Here is a 20,295-nt window from a genome sequence, read left to right as displayed (position 1 = left end):
GCAGGTATCCGTGAAAACAATTACCAGGAGAAGAAAACTAATTCAGTCGAGAGATGTCGTTCTCGATTAAATAATATTTACTGCACCTAAGATTTTTTAATTTGTTCCACAAGTAATTACACCAATGTTTTCTTATTCGACAAAAAACCGTGTAGAATTATCAAGGAGAGAGAAAGGAAAGGTGAAAAGTCGCGGGAAAAACGCGCGAAATTGAATCGGTAAGTAAGCGTACAAACTCAATTTTTGTGAGGTTATGTCCTTGAATACTATCTGATCCTATAAATTTGTATTTGTATTAACAATCATTGATAATTAGTGTCTATAATCAGAAGATTGAGGAACACAAGGTTATAGTTTTGGACTGTTCATTTTAAAAGAAGCAAATCGAGTATAGCATGGGAGAAGAAGTGGACGTTATAGGTTATGAGACATCGGTCGATGGTAAGTTACACTTTATTACTTTCTTCACTTCTTTAGTTATTTTTTAAGGTAAAGGAACTAAATTCTGTGTCATAAAATACTATAAATATACAATCGACATTCCTGGCAAGTTTCCAAGGCGGAACAAAGTTTAGGATCGATTTAATGTTATATAATTTGATTGATTGAAATGCTACTAAAATACTGGAGCGTTAACGAGCGCTAAATAGATTTAGCGATAAGTATTCGATCGTAACGCGTCATGTCACGGCTAAAAACACGAGGAAAGAATGGTAGGCAATTTGCAAGTGTGCGAGTGGTTTACGTTGCCCAACCAGGAAACTCTGATAGGTTGAAAATGAAGGTGCCCCAAGTGGAAAACGCAAGTGCCGTGACGATAAGCGTTATAACACTAGGACCAATTCCAGCTATAGCAAAATCTCTGGTTTTTATGTGACCAGCAGCAGTGACGATTGCATTTGGTGGTGTGCCCACTGGTAAATGAAATGAAAAGGAGCAACAGAGAGTAGCTGGCAGCATCAAGTACAAAGGATGCAATCTCATAGCAACGCACTGAAACCAGACACGAGTATAGAATGAAAGCAAGATAAAAAAATAATAAAAATCATTCTAACGAAGGGAACTACCCAAGAGTAATGCTCACTTATTAATAAAACATTTTGGGGGCAGACTGCTAATTGTTTAAAAGATATAAACAATTAAAGTTAGTTACTCCTTACTTTCTGAAGTATGACAAACTCACACATAGAAATGGTTAGCTCCACGGTTATGACTCACAATATACAGATCCTCGGTTCAAATCCTCGGTACCCAACATTTTTTTTTTTTTTATTTATGATAATTTGTCTCTTTTTGAATAACTATTACATAAAAAGTATTATAAAAAAAAAAAATGTTGGGAACCAAGGATTTGAACCGTGGACGTTTAGATTGCGAGTCATGTGTTTAACCGCGGAGCTAACCGTTTGTGTGTGCATAACTAACTTTAATTGTTAATATCTTTTAAACAATTAACCGTCTACCCCTAAAATGGGGTATAGGCGTGTTCAGCTCGACGAGCTCTACTAGGTGGCAAAGTTTCATTAATAAGTGAGCGTTACACTTTGGTAGTTTCCCTCATAAGTATTTACCAAAGGAATAATTGAATGGAAATCTCTTACCATTTCTGCCAGAACCGGAAGGATGATATTCGCAACCGCAACGTTAGAGGTCAATTCCGTCGCAGTTTCTGCAAACGCGCAAACAATAAATAGTATAGCGAGTGGATTTATCGACTGCAAACCGATCAAAGCGTTCCCAATGATTGAAGATAATTTGGAGGTAGTACTGCCAGCCGATATTGCGAATCCACCGCCCAGTACTAAGATCAAGCTCCAGTGCATCTTCTGGTGTATCATCTTCCAAGTGATCATGGCGGGTGAACATTTTGTTGGACGGTTGGCGGGATCCGAATCGAAGGACCGAAGAAAATCAAGCTTCGATGGCAAGATGAAGAAGAGAATGGAGACACAAATGGCTGCCGTCGAGTCTTTGACTTGTCTGAAAGAGAAGACGCTTAATACTATCTGTACCAGCAAGTATACAGTACTAAGAAAGCATGGTGTAGGAGATATAGGACGATGGAAAGGCGATACGTACAAATTAGTGATGTAAGTTGGCCAACCTCGTACGAATCCAGGGCTCCTGAAGAACCACAATAACACAACGGTAACGAAGAGGACACCGACAGTAGTTTCGTGCCACGTAACAGATCCTAGCTCTTTGTATTTCTTCTCAATCACAGCCGCTGCCACGCGTTCACCTTGGCTGCCAATGTCGATGGCAAGCGCGTCCTTGCTTCTGGGCCTGAACAATCCCATGTACATGATCTGAAGCCACAGCCAAGTGAGGAAACTCATGAGGAGCATGGGTGGAACCGAATAGAGCATCCAGGAGGTAAGACTGATGCCTGCACTATCCGGGAAGCGCCTGTAGAATGAAATAGAAAGATCAAGCTATACTCAGAAGGATAAACGATGAAGGAAGGGCTACGCTTACTTCTCGAAGAATCCTTTCAAGGTTAAATTGGTACCACTTCCAACCAACGTGCCTATGCCTCCCAGGCTAGAAGCATACGCCGCCACGAGATAATACACCATGGTGATGTTGGTCGGCTTTTTAACCCTGCAAACAGACGGCTAGAAGGCGGAGATATAATTGAGACCGGGTTTAATGAATTTTGCTGCTACCTACGGTTCTGTATTATCTTCCGCGTTCTCCTCGGAAACGAACATGTCACCCAAGCCTTGCTAGAAACACGAAGACAAGCGGGCAGACATTAAGAAGGGTTCTCCTTTGTACAGTATAATAGCTTACCGCTTCCAGTTCCAGGAGAACAGTCTCAACGATAGGCAACATCATGGCGGTAGCTGCGGTGTTGGAAATCCACATGGACAGGAACATGGTGACGAAGAAGAGGCCCAGGGTTAATCTACACGCGAGGGATTTGTATATTTGTACAGGTATGTCTGCGCCGGATGACACCAGGTGTATTTACTATGTACTCGTTTGCAGAAAAAGATGTATCGCGGTGCGTGAAAGGATGATACGAGCGAAATGATCAGAGACGGTACCTTCGATGACTGCAACCGATCGTCTTAATGATCAGCAGCGCTACACGCATATGCAGGCCAGAGTTTTCGATGACGATTGCAATCACCATGCTACCGATAAACATCATCGTGGTGTCGTTCATGTAGCAAGCGCAAGTGTCACCTGTGCTCATTATACCCATCAGCGGATAGAGTACGATGGGGATCAAACCTGTGACCGGTAACGGTAGCACCTCGGTCATCCAGAATATTGCCATTATACCGACCACGTACAGGCACCGCATCGCTATCGCCTGCATTCAATCGGATACGTATTCTTTTTCATAGCGTATACACAAGCAGAAAAATTGCAACAGAACAGAGAGAGAGAGAGAGAGATTAAGTAAGAGCGAGGGTGGAAAGAACGCACACGCAAAGGAAAGAGAAATGAGAGACATAGAATTATAGAGTATCGTGTTGACGAACCTCGGTTGCTTCGATGATGACGAGGGGTAACAGAATCAGCGGCCATAACACGATCACGAGCGATTTCCAGTAAATGGATACAAATCGAACCAACAGTTTGCCGAAACTGTCGGCCCTTCTGAAACAACCAACACCGAGGAAAGATCAGCGGCGCTTTTTCCCTCACTGAAACGAATAATGTATTCAAGTGGTGGAGCGATCGGGGAATAGAAAGAAGGAGAAAGGAGAAGAAGCGCGGAGAGTTTAGGCGGAAGCGCAGATTAATTGTCGATTCGCAGGAACGATGGATCTTCTGCGTACCTTCTGCCTGGTGGTTCGATGATCTCCGGGTATGGATCGTCTGGCTGGCGGCCGGACATCTCTCCTCGTCGAGTCGGAAGACCTTTGCCTGGAAAAGTGTATCGTTGTACAGGCAAAATGGTATAGGGTGGTGCAGGAGTGGGCAAATAGCGGCCCGCTAAGAGCTTTTTGTGGCCCGCTAAGACAGTGGTGGGTGTAGCTGGGAGCCCACTCAGGTTAGCTTGATAAAAGTAAGAGCGTCCTAGAGCAAAACTCCTTACACGCCGACAAAGGATCCGGTGTTGGGTCTTCCGTACCTGAATACGATGATTTGAAATAACATGAGTTGACAGTTTTTCCGCTCCCCGCCACCTGGGTGGTGGTGGTTGCTGGGGAGTGGATAGATTAATTGCATATACCCGAACGGACGGCCAGATTTACATTAAACTGAAATGCAAAGTTAACTAATGAATGCAATCATTCTAAAAGGTGCTGCCCTACGCTAACCTCCGCTTCCACAAGGTGGCCCCCGAGCCAAAACAATTGCCCACCCCTGGGATAACGTATACAGTTGTTGACCCTTTTTCTAAAAAGGTAAAAAATATAAAAGTGTATTAAATTAGAATTGTGTCTCTCTCCATGGTCCGCGCTTTTGGGGCTCCTTCCATGGTCTGCTTCTTACTTTTTTAGGAAAATTATCGACATTGTATACGTTATCTTATCTACTGTCGATAAACAAAAGGATCCGAATCCTTCTTAATTGAACGTAAGAGTGGATGTAGGTGTCTAATCACAGATTAATTATTTAAAGCAAAGTTGATGTAAAGATTCCATTTCTGCAATTAAAAGTGAGTTATTATAAAATTTCATTGCAGTTGACAGTGATAATAATACTTTCAAGTATTTAATACTTAAGAATCTAATTAGCGATGGATTCCTACAGAAATTCAAGTGTCATCCGCATATGGATGACACTGCAGTAAAAAAAAATGGTTATATGACCCCTTTATCTACTCTCGCCTTCGATTCAAATTGCTAGGAAGCGAGCGAAAGTTAGGCGCGCGTTCTTCATGGGTATCGGGGACATTTCGAAATCGAAGGTGAACTCTTATTGTTTCCTTAGTCAAATCGTCGGTGCTAAGAGTTGCGCAACCTCGCTTCCTCCGACCTGTCCCCGACCCGATCGCCGTTGCCCTCTTCGTCGTTTCTTTTGTCCCGACTGCTCGGATTACCGGCTAAGTAATTTCGTTAAGCGGCACCGAACGAGATTGACCCCGAAGGTCTGCCAGCAAAGCCAGGTCATGTAACCCTGCTACCGCGTTGCACCGCGTTTCACGTATTTACCCGGAACTTTGTGTCTTAACCGTTGCGCTCCTCCTGCGGCTATTCTTTACCGTACGAGCAACCTTAAATGTTATCGTGTACGCGTCAATTTCTAAAATATCGTCGGTAATTGTACCGATCGACGAGCGCGATAGCGCGACCGTATATCAACGTACAGAGCGAACGCGAGGAATTAAAAAACGATTGGTTGATTGATATGTAATCTTTTATTTTTCTTCGACGCAACGAAACGCGCCCTCGAGTTTCGCTTTTAAATTCGAAAACTGAAAACAATCAACGCTCGAACGTAACGCGAGTAATGTTGACGTTTGAAATTTCATCGACGCGTGTTGTCATTGTAAATTTCATCGTCTCCGTTCGAAAACATTGTCTACCGTTTGAAAGCGTCTGATCGTTGGCCATGGTCGATTAATAAAAAAAAAAAAAAAATCGGAGCAACGAGCATGCAGCCAGTATCAATTGAGATCGATCGTAGGATTGATCGTTGCATGCCAGCGGCGAGTAAAACGCGGATTCGAATTTTCGAGTTGAATCGTTATTCTTCCCGCGTTTTTCGGCGCACTGTCCCGAGGGGTCTACCACCGATATAGAAACGAAATATCAGTCGATTTTTACCGAATCGAGGTCCACTATTGACCGATGCACGCACTCTTCTGCACCACTCGTTCGTTTCTCTGAAAGGCACGCAGGGAGTCGGGCCTCTCGTGATTAAGCTATCACCCCTCTCCTTCGCTCTTTCTCTCTCTTTGTCTCGATCTTAGCCTCTTCTTTTTGTTCCTCTTCCACTTTTGTCTTATTCCTGCTGCCCTGTCCACCTTGCGCGCCTCCTTTTTCAGCCGGTTTTCTCGGTTTCTCTTTGAGGTCCGCGCTCCGTGCCCGTTTTGACTGATTCCCCGACGACTAATAAGCGAACCGAGCCGAACCGACGACTAAACGATATACGAATGTGTTCCCCGTCCCTCGACCTTGATACGTCGATGCTCTTGTAAGCGGCAGCGTGTAAACTACCGATCAGCCACGTGGTATCACGGTACTGCGATCAGCATCGGGAAAGCAGCCGATGGACGGTTCGCGATCGGTCGAGTTTCTTTTTGCGTTTCGAGAAAACTCGATGGCACGCGTCCCCAATAGTAGAACGGGCGGTTACTCTAGATTAGAGTCAGGGAGTTGCCTACTTCGACCCTAGAAAGACCGGCTCTCGTGCGATTCATTTCTTTTTAATAAAAACTTCGCTAAATTAAAATCACTCGAAGATAGAAATGAAAATATACAATTTTTTAGAAATTTTTTGCTTAAAAGAAGACCCCTCCTCTCATTGGTCTTTCTAGGGTTCAGGGTTCGTACAGCCTCGAATCAAATTCTTGGGCCCTTGCTACGACATGCATACTTTAACGAAGCAAAATAGAGTACGCGTGGCGTTTAAATCAATTTAATTGGGTAATTAATCCTGCTCACGCTACCGTTTGTCCTCGTGTTTATTACGTGACGCATTGTATGTGCAAGGAGGACGATGTTTGATACAAGATACAGGGCGAATCACGCGATCGGGCCGGGCTTTAGCCTTCTTCTTAACTGTTCGTCGACTAATTATAACTTGTTTCGAAACTTTTTGTAATAATACGACGCGCGACGGCTGTGTATATTAATAAGAGTAACTTCGCAATTTCTGTAAACGTTACACTTACAGGTTCACCGTTAGCCACTCTCCTTTGTACGTATGATGTACTTTCGAAAAGACAGTGCAGCGTCACGATGCATGTGTTGCAACAGTACGGGATTTTCTTAATATCGTGTCACGAATAACGTCGCCGATCGGCTGTTGTCATTATCAGTCGGTCTTAAAACAGTTTACATACAATCAGTCAAACGTCTGCCTAAACTTCGGTTATTGTTATCAATTGTGACAATTATATTTGAGGAACGGACGATAAGAATTCTTAAAAAATTAACATACCTTTTATGGTTTACACGAATGCACGATAAGAATACTTAGAGTAAATGGGTCTTTCCCGGCTGCGTAGCTTTTGATCCTTGAACAATAGAACCTAGGTCTATCGGAAGGATATTAACTTATAATTAAATATATATTTTTTAAACGAAAGAGTTTTATCTATTGGAAGAATAATTTTTAGAGGAAAATGTGATTAAATTAGAATTGTGGCTCTTTGTGGCCCGCCGTCTTGGGGCTCTCTCCATGGTCCGCCGTCCGAGTTTCATCTATTGGAAGAATAATTTTTAGAGGAACAATGTAATTATATTAGAATCGCGGTTCTCCATGGTCCGCCATCCGAGTTTCATCTATTGGAAGAATAATTTTTAGAGGAATAGTGTGATTAATCCTTTGGGTATAGATTTATTTGATGTGCATGACGAGTGTGAGTCGTCAAATGTACCTAAAGAGTTAAATTAGAATCGTGGGTCTTCAGAGCCCGTTGTCTTGGGGCTTTCTCCATGGTCCGCCGTCCGAGGATCAATTCTTATCACAATCTTATCAGAAACTGCAAATCCATGGCTTTAGCCCGGTATGTGCACTGGTGCCCCTAGTGCTCCCTCTATCTATTTCCTAATTTTTCTTCTCTGATTACTATGTTAGCAGGTTTTTTGAAAATTTTCCTGCTCCCCACTCAAATCATCCAACAATTACATTCATGTCGGTAACGCCAAGATAAATTTCTTTTATTAGTTATACAGGAGTCCTGGAGGTTAGGGCACAACCTCCCTATCTCCCGACCTCATTGCGAAAAAAAAAAAAAAAATCAGAAACTAAAATCCTCTCTTCTACCACATATCAATTTTTCCCTTAACTTCCCTTCAGTAACACCACTTAGGACTGCTCATGTATATCCGGGAAAGGGGCCCGCCATCTTGCCCCTGGTAACAGTTTCCCCCCACTCACGAAACCAAGCGAAAAATAAAAAAAAGAAACTGCAAATCCCAAATTGATCATAACAACCGGATTCCATTGTACTTTAATAATATACATTATTTTGTTGGGAAACAAAAGTACAGGCTGACCCAGCCGCGGGATGAAGCCTGTGTCAACAAACCAAAGTTATTAACCATTTTCCTTGTATTGATAATTGTTAGTCATTAAGTGCGCCTATCTCGTTTATTTGCACCGTGAGTGCATTCTTATCGACCTTGTACGCGAATGGGTGGGTTCGGTACAGAAACCGAGTAAATGTACCGTGCATCGAACACAAGAAGTCTCGCGGGACATCGCAGGGGCAAAAGGAGATACTGCGCACACATCGAATAACACCCTAGTTTTATACGAGTCTAAATAGTAGACGCGACCGCTTCGACCAATCATACGGCAGGACTGAGTGAGCTGTGGTGGGGCGCGGCCAATCAGCTTGCGTCATTCTCACGGGACTTCTTGTGATCGGTGAGCAGTACGTTGCGCTTACTTCATAACAGCGATAAACGTGAGAGTAGGAAGAAAGAAGAAATTATCTTTGTTTCTGATAGACGCGAGCAAACGAACTCGGGACATGTTTTGGACCCGATTCAAGGTTGCACAGTCCAACTGCGTCGCAAACCTTGACTATCTAACGATTGATCCTATATTTTCAGAGAGATATAGGATCTATGCGAGCATATCCTTCGCTGTGTTGCTGCTGGGCATCGGAGTTCCCCTTTGGTGGCATACGACCGCGGTGCCGCGGGTTTCCCTCCCCTACGATGGGATCGAACGACTATCGGAACTGCGGCTAGAAATTAAAACGGAATTACTGGTCGTCGCTCTTTCTCGAGAGCGAGCCGAGTCGTTGGCTCGCGACATAACGGAAGCCTTCCAAGATGCCGGTGACTAGAATGAAAGAAGCAATATCTATATAGGATCATTTCTAATAGTGTTCTTTTTATAGATGTTTATCGAGTAGAAGTGAAGCACCGTGTGATATCGAGCAGTTTGATGGCGACTGCGTTCACGACCCACGAGCTCGAGAAAATAGCGTCCACTTTCGACCTCGATGTTGGTCAGCTTTTACTCCTGGAGACGAACAATTTGAATGACGCGGTTCTCGTCGGCTCGAAAAGAACCCTTTATTTCTCCACGAATACCGGTATAGTAGGGTTACCGAGCATGCTAGGCCTCCTCTTCCTCCTAGGCGGTCCCCTGCAGAATGGCAATGTAGGTAATGAGGCCCTATATATAGGTCTGGGATCCCCCCACTACTTGCGTTTAAACGCTCACGCGGGAAAATTTGATTTTCTATTTCTCGGTTGCGAATTAAAATGGCTTGTATTTTACTGGTCAGTATTTTAATCCCTTTTTGTCAGTATTTAAATATGAAGGGTCAGTATTTAAATCCTTTGTCAGTAATAGTTACTCACCGTTTAGTATTTTTATACTGACCATTTAATTTGTTGACAATTAAAATTGGGCCTCTCTCCATGGTCTGCCATCATCACAATTGGAATTTAAGAACTACATCGCCATTTTTCCTGGGGAAGCCTACTTTGCTCGATTCTGTATATAAATATATATTCTTTGATTCATTTCTTCCAAGTTTACAGACTGTTCTTTTCGTTCCAGCCGCCTTCACTTTGATCCGAGTATTGTCGGAATGGATGTTGCTAGAGAAATCGTTGACTCTAACGAAAAACGCGCTTACCGAGCCGACTCAGTACAGTTTAGACGACGAAAACAGAAGAAGATTCCCTGCTAGCCCCGCGTACGACGTGTTAATCACGCTCGTTAATCCTGATCCAGAGAAATTAAGGATCACCTGGGACCTTCGCACGATCACCGAGGGTGGGTAAAGGAGCAGCTCACACACTTTACAAATTTTCTTCATTCTTTCTAATTCCTGTTCTTCTGATTTCCTTAGAATACGTGGAACCGTTCCTCGACGAGCTTTCAATCTTCAGTAACTTCTCCGTGAAGTCTCAATGGTTGTACTATCTTCCTTTAGACGTTAATCCGAAACGAGTGCCCGATAGCGGGCCGTTAGGCAGGCATTTCGCGTTACCAGAAGACGTCTTACCACAACTAATCACACCTTTAGAGAAGAAATTGGGTACGTGATCTGTCTTCGATAGCATCGCCGCTATAAGCAAAGGTTTGGGAACGGCAGAGCGGGTTATAAAACCCCACTAGGGTCACTTTAAACAATAATCTGTCTTCGATAGCATCGCCGCTATAAGCAAAGGTTTGGGAACGGCAGAGCGGGTTATAAAACCCCACTAGGGTCACTTTAAACAATAATCTGTCTTCGATAGCATCGCCGCTATGAGCAAAGGCTTGGGAACGGCAGAGCGAGTTATAAACCCCACTGGGGTCCCTTTAAACAATAATCTGTCTTCGATAGCATCGCCGCTATAAGCAAAGGTTTGGGAATGGCAGAGCGGGTTATAAAACCCCACTAGGGTCACTTTAAACAATAATCTGTCTTCGATAGCAATAGCGGAGAGAATAACCGAGACGTGTACGTTTCAGCCTCGCAAGTCAGTCTTCATCCTACCATCAGTTTTGTCATCTATGCTGTTCCCTGCGACACTGCACCGCTCCATATTTACACGCGGTTAGGTCGCAGGTTGAAATCCAACGCCAACGTCGAAGCGTTCCTTTCGCCAAGGTAATACCTTGACCATTGAAACGTTAGGATGAAAGCGAAAGTGAAGGTGCGTGAGAAGAATTGAAATCGCCTGTGTTTGCGTGTAGGTGGGGTGGCGTAGTGTTGATCAATCCGCCCGTGGAAGCCTGCGTGGCCGCAAAAGGCAACGGTTCGATCGCTGCTATCTTCCCTGAAGAGGCTACTGTCGTTGGAACCTTCCTGGCTCAGCTGAAGCTTCTTCTAGGCATTCCAGAACCGGTAAACTAACAAGGCAGCTTGTAGCGTCTTTATAAGCCATTTTTAATGGCAAAAATATATATACTGATCGAATTGAGTAACCTCCGCCTTTTTCGAAGTCGGTTGACAAATTAAATGGTCAGTATTTAAATCCATTTTCGGTCAGTATTTCATTACCAAAATGGTCAGTATAAATTAGTGATGTGTGGCCCGACTAATCGGGTCGGTTCGGGCTGGTGTCCGATACATGCGTGCAGTCGGGTAGCCCGACTGTTTCGGGTCAGGTCGGATAAAGTCGGGCAGATTCGAACGAGCTCCTGCGGGCCGCGAGCCGCGGCCTAATTCTTGTGTACTTGTTAATACTTGCAATAAGCATGCGCAAAATCTGTTTTATGTGGAATTTTGGAATAAGAATTTATTTGAAATGAATTTCGTTCCATGTCATTTGTATGTTCATTTTGTACAAAATAGATTTTGAACATGCTTACTGCAAGCATTAACAAGTACATGAGAGTTGGGTCGCGGACCGCGGCCCGCGGGGGCTCATCCGAATCTGCCCGACTTTATCCGACCTGACCCGAAACAGTCGGCTACCCGACTGCACGGGTGTGTCGGACACCCGCCCGAGCTCGTAATATCAGGTACCTGCACATCCCTAGTATAAATAAAGAGCTACAGAGGTGCCCAGTTAGGCGTCCGCATTTTTGCCCACATAAGAGTCCATCGCTATCCCCACCAATTCTTGGAAACAGAAGTTCCACACATGTCGAAGTTTTCACGCATGTGGAATCGCGGCCTTACAATCATGGATTTGGAATGACAAATGACGTTCGAATTGCCCGCCGCATTCGCACGTATAGAATATAGGTATCCTACTCGCACTCATCTCCTCTCCTTCCTTCAGTTGAATTCGCAGAAGTCACCTCCCCATTTAAGCGTCAGTATTCGGTCCCGACTGTGGACGCTTAAGTGGGCACCTGTATTACTGACCAAAGGATTTAAATACTGACCCTTCATATTTAAATACTGACCATTTTTACACAAGCCATTTTTTTTATAGAAATTCCTGAACGGCGTTACCACCGTCCCTCTGGTAGGACTGAAGCCACGCGACTGGGAGGTCGATGCTCTTCTACGCGTTCGCACGGTCGAGCAGCTAACCTCGGCCAAGTTAACTTTGCAATCTCTCGCTCGACTTCTTCAGGAGATCGGTAACATCGTGATTACCGACGTGGTGGGAAACAGAATAAAGACTGCTCTAAGTTTAGTAGAGAGCTCGGCAGAACAGCTAGCTCGCGGCGACCTGGGAGAAGCCTTCTTGTCGAGCAAAGAGGCGTTCGTCACCGCAGAAGCAGCGTTCTCCGATCCCACGCTGCTGGCTTTGCTGTATTTTCCGGAGGATCAAAAGTAAGCCTCCCGAAAAAACGTGGACGATACAGTCTTATTGATACCTTCTCTACCTTTTCCTCTCTGATTTCAGATACGCCGTGTACATACCTCTGTTCCTGCCGGCCATGATACCAGTTTTGCTTTCTTTAAAGAACATATACCGATACTATTTCGTTAAAAGGACCGATAACGCATCGAAATCAAAGTAGCTGGTAAATTTTTACACCTTTCGTACCGGGAGAAACGCAAGGTAGAAATAAGAGTAGCATCGTTTCTTTCTTATTTCACGAGGAAGAGGGGGCGGAGAGAAAGAAAGAAAAAATATAGATTGAGCCAGTTAAATTCGATTCTAACCGATTGAGCGCCGAATCGCTGTAACAGGTATTATATACACTTTGTTTTTGTTTGTCCTGCATCCTCGTCGTACAATATATGCGTGTTGAAAATTACAATCTTCTCGTAACGTTTGTCGATCACGGGGAACACGTGCGCCCGTGTTACGCGTCACGACGTACAACACAGTTAATGTAACGCTAGATAAGATGCCTGTTCGTACACAGGTACGTGTCTGTACACACTCGCATTCGTACGCGTACCACATACTCGCAGCAGACATTTGACGCGATAAAATTCATTCATCCATTCATTCTCACGACATTCCTCCTATCAAAGTTCAAATTAACTATGTATTCATTAGATCGTTAGAAACAACTAAGAATCTATATACAGTACACGTATATCAATCCTCAACCAGTTACCAAAGAAGGTTACAAAATAACTATCGAGTTGAATCGCTAGAGAGAGAGAGAGAGAGAAAGAGAGAGAGAGAGAGAAAAGAAATAAATATGTTCGACTACCGTGAGATTTGGATAAAATTTACAGTTCGGTACACTCCTAATCATATCAGTCTTCCCAAAGGAAAATAGCGACATAGGAGAAGGAGGAATTCTTAACATCCTAATTTTGATAATATTAATATTAAAAGTGATTTAGAAACCAATTATATTAAAGTTTTAATCATTAAATTTTATAGAATGAATTCAAATTTTGGTGGGATAGGGAAAGGGCACAGACACATACAGAAAACCTCTACACCGTTGGACAGATCACGAAAAATCGAAGCGAAAAGGTCTGTAGCATTTTTCAATCGGATCAGTAGTTTAGCCACATTTCGTTGTTGAAAATTGACCAATGCAGCTCGAGTGGCAAAACGCGCGGAGTGGGGGAATACACGGAAGCAGAGTCACCGTTGGCTGACTCCGCCGTCGCACCTCGACTCTGGGCGTGGCTCGACGGCGGCAGGGGAGGCTGTCCCCCACTCCGCGCGTCTTGCCACTCAAGCTGCGCGCTGATTGGTCAATTTTCAACAACGAAACGTGGCTAAACTACTGATCCCATCGAAAAATGCTACAGAACTTTTCGTTTCGATTTTCCGTGATCTATCCAACGGTGTAGAGCCCTTTGGGAATTTTTTAACACCCTATATATGGGGCCCCCTGGACGCCTACAGGGATGAGCGGGAATCTGGGACATCACCACTTTCCCTGAGGAAGCCTGATTCGATCCGAATGCGTTCTACGATAAAGAAATACTATCCTTAATTAAATTCGAAAGATTCGTAGAAAAAAACTCGTCGTCTCGCGTGTCGGGAATCCCGCTCGCTAGTCGAACATGATCGCAACAGTAAAAATAAATTAATCGATGAATCGAAAAGCTTACTCGTATGAAAAAAAAAAAAAAATAGAAAAGAAGAGACATCAACGAATACGTTGAACTAGCTGTATCGCGTGTTGCAAAGCTTCTGCGATATTCTGAAAAACAGGTACACCTTCGCGCGTCGCATAGTCCGACAGGTACATTCTTCCCCGATTGTAGTCTTTCCTGGCTTGTTCGGTTAGCTAAATGAGAAGGTGATTTTCTATATATAGACAGACGGCATAGTACACACGTCATCGAATGGAATAAGATGGAAGTGAATGGAAACTGGCAGGAAGTGGATGGTAAAATGGTAGGTTAGGTGGGGAATGAAAAGGAAAAAAATTATATATATACAGTCGGACGCAAAAGTATTCGCACACCGTTTAAAATAGAATACCTCGTTTAAAATTGAACCAAATGACTTGAGATTTTTTGAGAAGCTATAAAAATTAATTTACTAAAATATTTGAAAAATTACTATTTGTCGAAATCGGTAGAACAATAGTAAAAGGCAATTTTTTAACTTTTTTAAACTAGTCATGTTCTTAAATAAAAAGCAGGGCCGGCGCTGGGCGTAAGAAGACTAGGCAGCCGTCTAGGGCCCCCCAGGTCCAGTGCCCCCATAAGACGATTTATAAGAATGCAAGAAGAGTAATGTTTACTTGAATATTAATCTAAATTAGTTATTCACGCTTTAATGTTAATTTTATAAATTTTATTTGTGGTACTTTTTTTTATGTCACATATGTGAAGGGGCCGGCCCTGATTAAAAGTCGCGATTTTCGGAAATTTTAATTACTTAAAATTAATTACTTTTAATTTTAATTACTCAAAATTAATTACTAAAATTTTCAGCATACACATAACTTATTTGAATCTACAAAAGACATATTTTAAATTTTCAAATATAATTTTCAAAATTTGAAAAATGACCCTTCACTACTTTTTTCTCACCATTTCAACAAATTGTAATTTTTTAAAACAGCAAAAGCACATATCTTGGTAAATTAATTTTTATAACTTCACAAGAAACCTCAAGTCATTCGGTTGAATTTTAAACGCGGTATTCTGTTTTAAACGGTGTACGAATACTTTTACTTGCCACTGTATGCAGGAAGGTGCGGAGCAAGGTACACGCCTACGCATTATTATAATATATGTATATAGTCAGAAGAGAAACACGCTCACCTTTTCACCAGAAACTACGCAACCTTCGGGAAGCGTTTGAACGCAGAGGACTAATTTAGCGCGTAATCCAATCAAATGAGCTGCCAATGCCATTATGGTGATACCGCGCGAATGCTGCGGCACTATCAACAATATTAGCCTGGAATTTTTCATCTTTTGCAATTCCTGCGGCAATACTTTAACGTTGTACTCGTTCGCGCTTGAACTTCTGTACAGTGTCAATCCCATGGATCTAAAAAATCAAACGATTTACACGTAAATTCGACGATATTGTCTTAATGACGAATATCGAAAGAACGTTACATCTCGAATGCTCACTCGATCGAGGGTGCTGCGTTCGTTTCTAACCAAAACTGATCTTTACCGATTACTCCAACATACAAGTCCCTCTTCTCGGACTCGGCCACCAAGGAATTGGTCCAATCTAAAAAGTTGAACGTTTCGAACGAATCGTACACGATTTGCTCGAATGCTTTCGACTAAAAAAAATCATTTATCGAGGCACGAGCGTCCCGTGAGACGACCTGTTCGCATTTTTTTTTTTTTTTTTTTTCATACGCGTTTTATACTCTACAGAGATCATTGGGAAATTTTTTTTGAGAATTGATAAAATACCTAGGAAACGGTTAAAAGGTTGTACGATAGCTCTGCGAAGAAATTTCGAAGCCTTCCTACATAATATACTCCAAACTGAAGGTATCTCACTTTCACAAGAGACGCCGTTGCTTTTCGTCCTCCACGATGATTCCGCTGCCAACGCGCAAAACTGTTCAAAGTTTATCCGTAACTGGGTCGGATCTCTCTTTGTTCGATAGCCATCTTCTATCAGCGTCCTATACGTTTCTAAAAAAATCACGCGAAAAAAGCAACAATAGAAAATACCAGAAAATGTACTCTTCGCCCTGTTTTATCACGTGTCGGTAATATAGAGTCTCTGTTGTACCGACAGATGGTACAAACATTATTACCCGATTTATTCACGACATTGAGAAGGTCCGACACCGATACGTTGCACTTCACGCTCGATTGTAACGCTATCCAAGCCTACGAAACGACAGAGAAAATTAAACGTGCGTTACGGTAATTCTACCGAAGCGTACCGACCAAGGGAAAACTTACTTCTTCCAAGTTGATGCTCCCAGTGTCGTTTGTGTCCATGGATTTGAAAATCTCCCTGAGCGTCCTGGAACAATAAATTAATACCAAATATACTAGTCACTATCTTCTTTTTAACAGCTGGATTGAAAAAGAAAAGCTTACACCGTGTCCATTCCGTTTTGACCGAAGGATATTTTAATTGATCTAACGCCATCGTCGGTATGCAAATCCTGCACGTTTATCTCCTCGCGCAGTACCTACGCAGACATAATTTTTTTTTAATTAGAGAAGATATTAGGTGTACAAATTAATTCGGTGCCTTTTCTTTGTTTAATTTCAATTATTGAAATAATCGTTCAATTTTCAAATATTCAAAACCGCGGGAAAATTTTGAAATTAAAAAAATATTAATTAAAAAGGCACCGAGTTAATTAATTACGCTTGATTATTTGTTATCGTCGACTCTGATTACCTTGGACGTACAATTAAGAGCGACCGATACGCTCTCAAATATCGGTATCCTTTGTCTCTCCATAAGATATTGAAGTACCAATAATCCATTCATCAGATCGTAATATTCGCTGAGCAATAATGTATATTATAGCATTCGATTTACATAGAAATTAAAAAAATAAAATAAAATAAAACACGCTTACTGAATGGACACAGTCTCGCCGAGTATCGTTTGACCCTGACGATACGGATAAATAACAACAATTAAGGACTCCCGTCGGGTAGCTGCCAGTTGAGCTGCTTCGATGATGCCAGCACTGTTGCGTGTCTGATTATCGATTACAAACAGTAGTACTTTCGCCGTCTGTTTCGCTTCGTATTCTTGAGCTATCAGTTCCGGTCCCCACTGCGAGACTTGCTAAAACGCACAATTGTCATTGTACTAACGAGATCGTGTCCCTTCGATGGAGAATATTAAGCGAACACCCACGGGATTATAATAAGTAATTCCGAGGCTCTGAAGAGTCGGTATCGCTATTTCTGACCTCCATGTGGTTGGATTACAAGATCCACCCAGAAATACCTCATATGCCATTCTATCTGCAGAGTGTAACGATTAGAAATATAGATGGTAATATCAATCTGCGAACAAAGTAGATACGTATAGAAATGACAAATGACAGGTGCGCTTACTTGAACCACTTTTGCTGTTATTATCCTTTCCATCACAGTGTAACGGACGAGAGGCGCTCATAGAAACGGCTGTTCTGGAATGAAGCATACATCCCACCAGTAAATCAAAGAATCTTTCTTCTACAACGTATTATCACACTCAAACTGTACCAGCCAATTTTTTCATTCATTTGCAATAGGATTCGATATAAATTTTATTGATCACTGATCAAATTAAATCGACTTTGGTTAGAGTGTGGTAATGTTACGCTTATCCTGCAAATTAACCCCATCCAACACTTATCACCGTGTATCACGTACTTCCAAATATCAAATCCTTTTGCAACAAGGAACAGCACGTTACGCTGCATCGTTGATTAAGTATCTTTTGTTGCGGTTAACTATAACCGGTTGTTTCTTACTCGCTGCCTGTAACACGTGCGTATTTGTTTGTCTTGCGAACATTCTAACGTTGCTTACAACAATGGGACACGAATTGTTCGAAGCTTGGCTGGGCGTAGAAATAAAATGAAACCATCTGTCTCCTTACCCTTTGTTGCACAACAGTGCCAATTCAATGATAAATATATAAAATTCTTGAAGCATTATATAAGCATGGAAACCAATAATCGTACAATCTTCAGCAAGTCGCCACTCTTTGTATGTCTGCGTCCAGTTTACAAGCGACAACATTACGTATGCTTTCTTCCCCTGCGTGGAAAGAGAAGTCAGATTGCACAGTTCTGCGAAATGGTTTGTCAGAATGAAAGAAGTCATACTCACATAGATTTAGTCGATATCTATCGACATGTGTTTCAACAGATACACGAGAAGACCTCATCGTTCGAACGATCGCGTGTTACACAAGAAATTTCTATTTTCCCAATGTATTTATCTTTCAATCGTCCAATTGAGGAGAACTTTGAATTTTCCTGTACAAAGAAAACAAAAGATTGTTTTTTTTTTTTCACAAATACAGAATACATAGAAATACAGTCATCATTGATTAGCGTTATCAAAATCTGACAAACGAAGGAAGAAAAGAATTTAAAAAAATAACCAGGAGCAATTTCTGTTGAATACATATAGTTATCTTCTGGTAACAACAAGTAGAAAGAAGCACAATGTGCGAGCGTAGGGTGTATAAACAAAAAATTACCTGAAACGTTAACCGTGTACTACTATTAGCGTATACGTACTTTAAAACACGGCACTTAATTATCTATTGTAATTAATCACTGCTACCCACTGAAAATGTAGCGTAAGATCGCGAGGCGATGGAGAGCCTGTCAGGCACACTAACCTTGACGATAGTTTGGTGCTGCATGCCCACGCACGAAAAACATATGTGGTAAAGTTTGAGGAGAAAATCATCGATTCCGACCGCATTTGATGCGCATTCATTGACGTGTTTCAAGTGTGAATAAAAAATGCATCGATCAAGCTTGAATCGTTGGTAAAAATGAACGGCGAGAAGTTCGCTTGTGCACTCCCGCTATTGCTCATACTTATTTATACACCGTTATATTTAAAATGTAAGAACGCGTCGTTCGAAGAGATACTGCCTACGAGCGGATCACAAACAAATTACATATTCGTCAAAATTTCCCCCGACACTGGTTGTAAATCAAGCTTGGGTTAAACGCCCGCGAAAAAAAAAAAAAAGAACAGGTATACGACTAGACGAAAGCGCACTATATTCAATTCGCATCGAGTTGTACCCTCGAAATCAGTATCCATCGATGAAATCACAAATCAGCGCTACTACTGTTGAACGTCGCGCTTCGTATCCTTGTCCTTTACTATCTCTCGGACCGTCTCTCTCTTTCCCTTGTTTCCCTCGCTCGTTCTATCCTTCTCGTTTACCCCCACCGCTCGGTCGAACGACACAGCTACCCTTTCTCCTTTTCTTTCTTATCGTTAATTCTTTTTCTTTCGATTTCTTTCAACGTAAATTCTTACATTACGCGTTGTTCGTGATTCGACGCGTTTCTAATTAGAGGGAAAGATATTTACAGAAAAATAGGTAAATTTTAGTCGAATAAGACACCGAGATGCTCGCGTTTCGCGCAGACGCAACGATCGTTCGCGTGTTTTTCGCCTCTCTCGTCTCTATTACTTCCCGCCACTAGTCCGTATGCGTGTGTCGGGTAGCGTGTAGATTCCACACATAGATACAGCATCAGACTCGAAAATGACGTAAACCTCCAACAATGAAGCGTGATGTCACACACATCGACGTTCGTAGAGGTTTACTCTCACCGCGTCGCCATCGTCATCGCCATCACCGTCCATCCAGAGGTTTTCGATTCATCGATCGTCTTTAACGGATGACGATTCGTTCAATTGCGTTATTTCCCGCAAAATTCCGTCATTTTGTTATACGTAAGAACAGCGATAGAAAAAAGTAAATTTCTTTCATGCGATACGATCCGATGTGAGAATAAGAAAGTCGCAATAAACTAGCCGACAGACGTCGTGTCTTCTTACTTCTTTGCCCATGGTTACATTTGCATTGTATATTCCTTTCAATTCCATTATTTAAAAATCAATCACAATTAGATTGAAAAATTATTAAAATAATTATTTGACAAACTTACATTTTGAAAAGACCGCCATAAATTAAATATTTTTAAAATTCGATCCTTGCGCCATCTATACAAAATGGCTGAAACTACTCAACAACTTACCGACTGAGTTTCCAGAACGATTGAAGTATTAATTATAATTATTTATTGGAATTGGAATTTAGAAAATGTTAACATATCTTTGCAGTTTAATGAATATTGAAGGAACGTACAGAAAAGTTATTTGAATTTTGTTTATGAAAATAAATGATTAACGAAAATGTTGATAAAGGCGGCGTTGAGAATTTCTTC

The 20,295-nt window shown here is 42.1% G+C and overlaps 1 pseudogene; it reads right to left on the bottom strand.

Moving 5' to 3' along the window:
- Nucleotides 1-435: 435 nt before the first annotated feature.
- On the bottom strand, nucleotides 436-19,833 carry LOC114879740 (annotated as a pseudogene).
- Between the last annotated feature and the right edge of the window lie 462 nt (nucleotides 19,834-20,295).

This window comes from Osmia bicornis, chromosome 16, assembly GCF_907164935.1.
Source record: "Osmia bicornis bicornis chromosome 16, iOsmBic2.1, whole genome shotgun sequence".
Lineage (NCBI taxonomy): Eukaryota > Metazoa > Arthropoda > Insecta > Hymenoptera > Megachilidae > Osmia > Osmia bicornis.
This window is presented reverse-complemented; position numbering and strand designations above follow the sequence as displayed.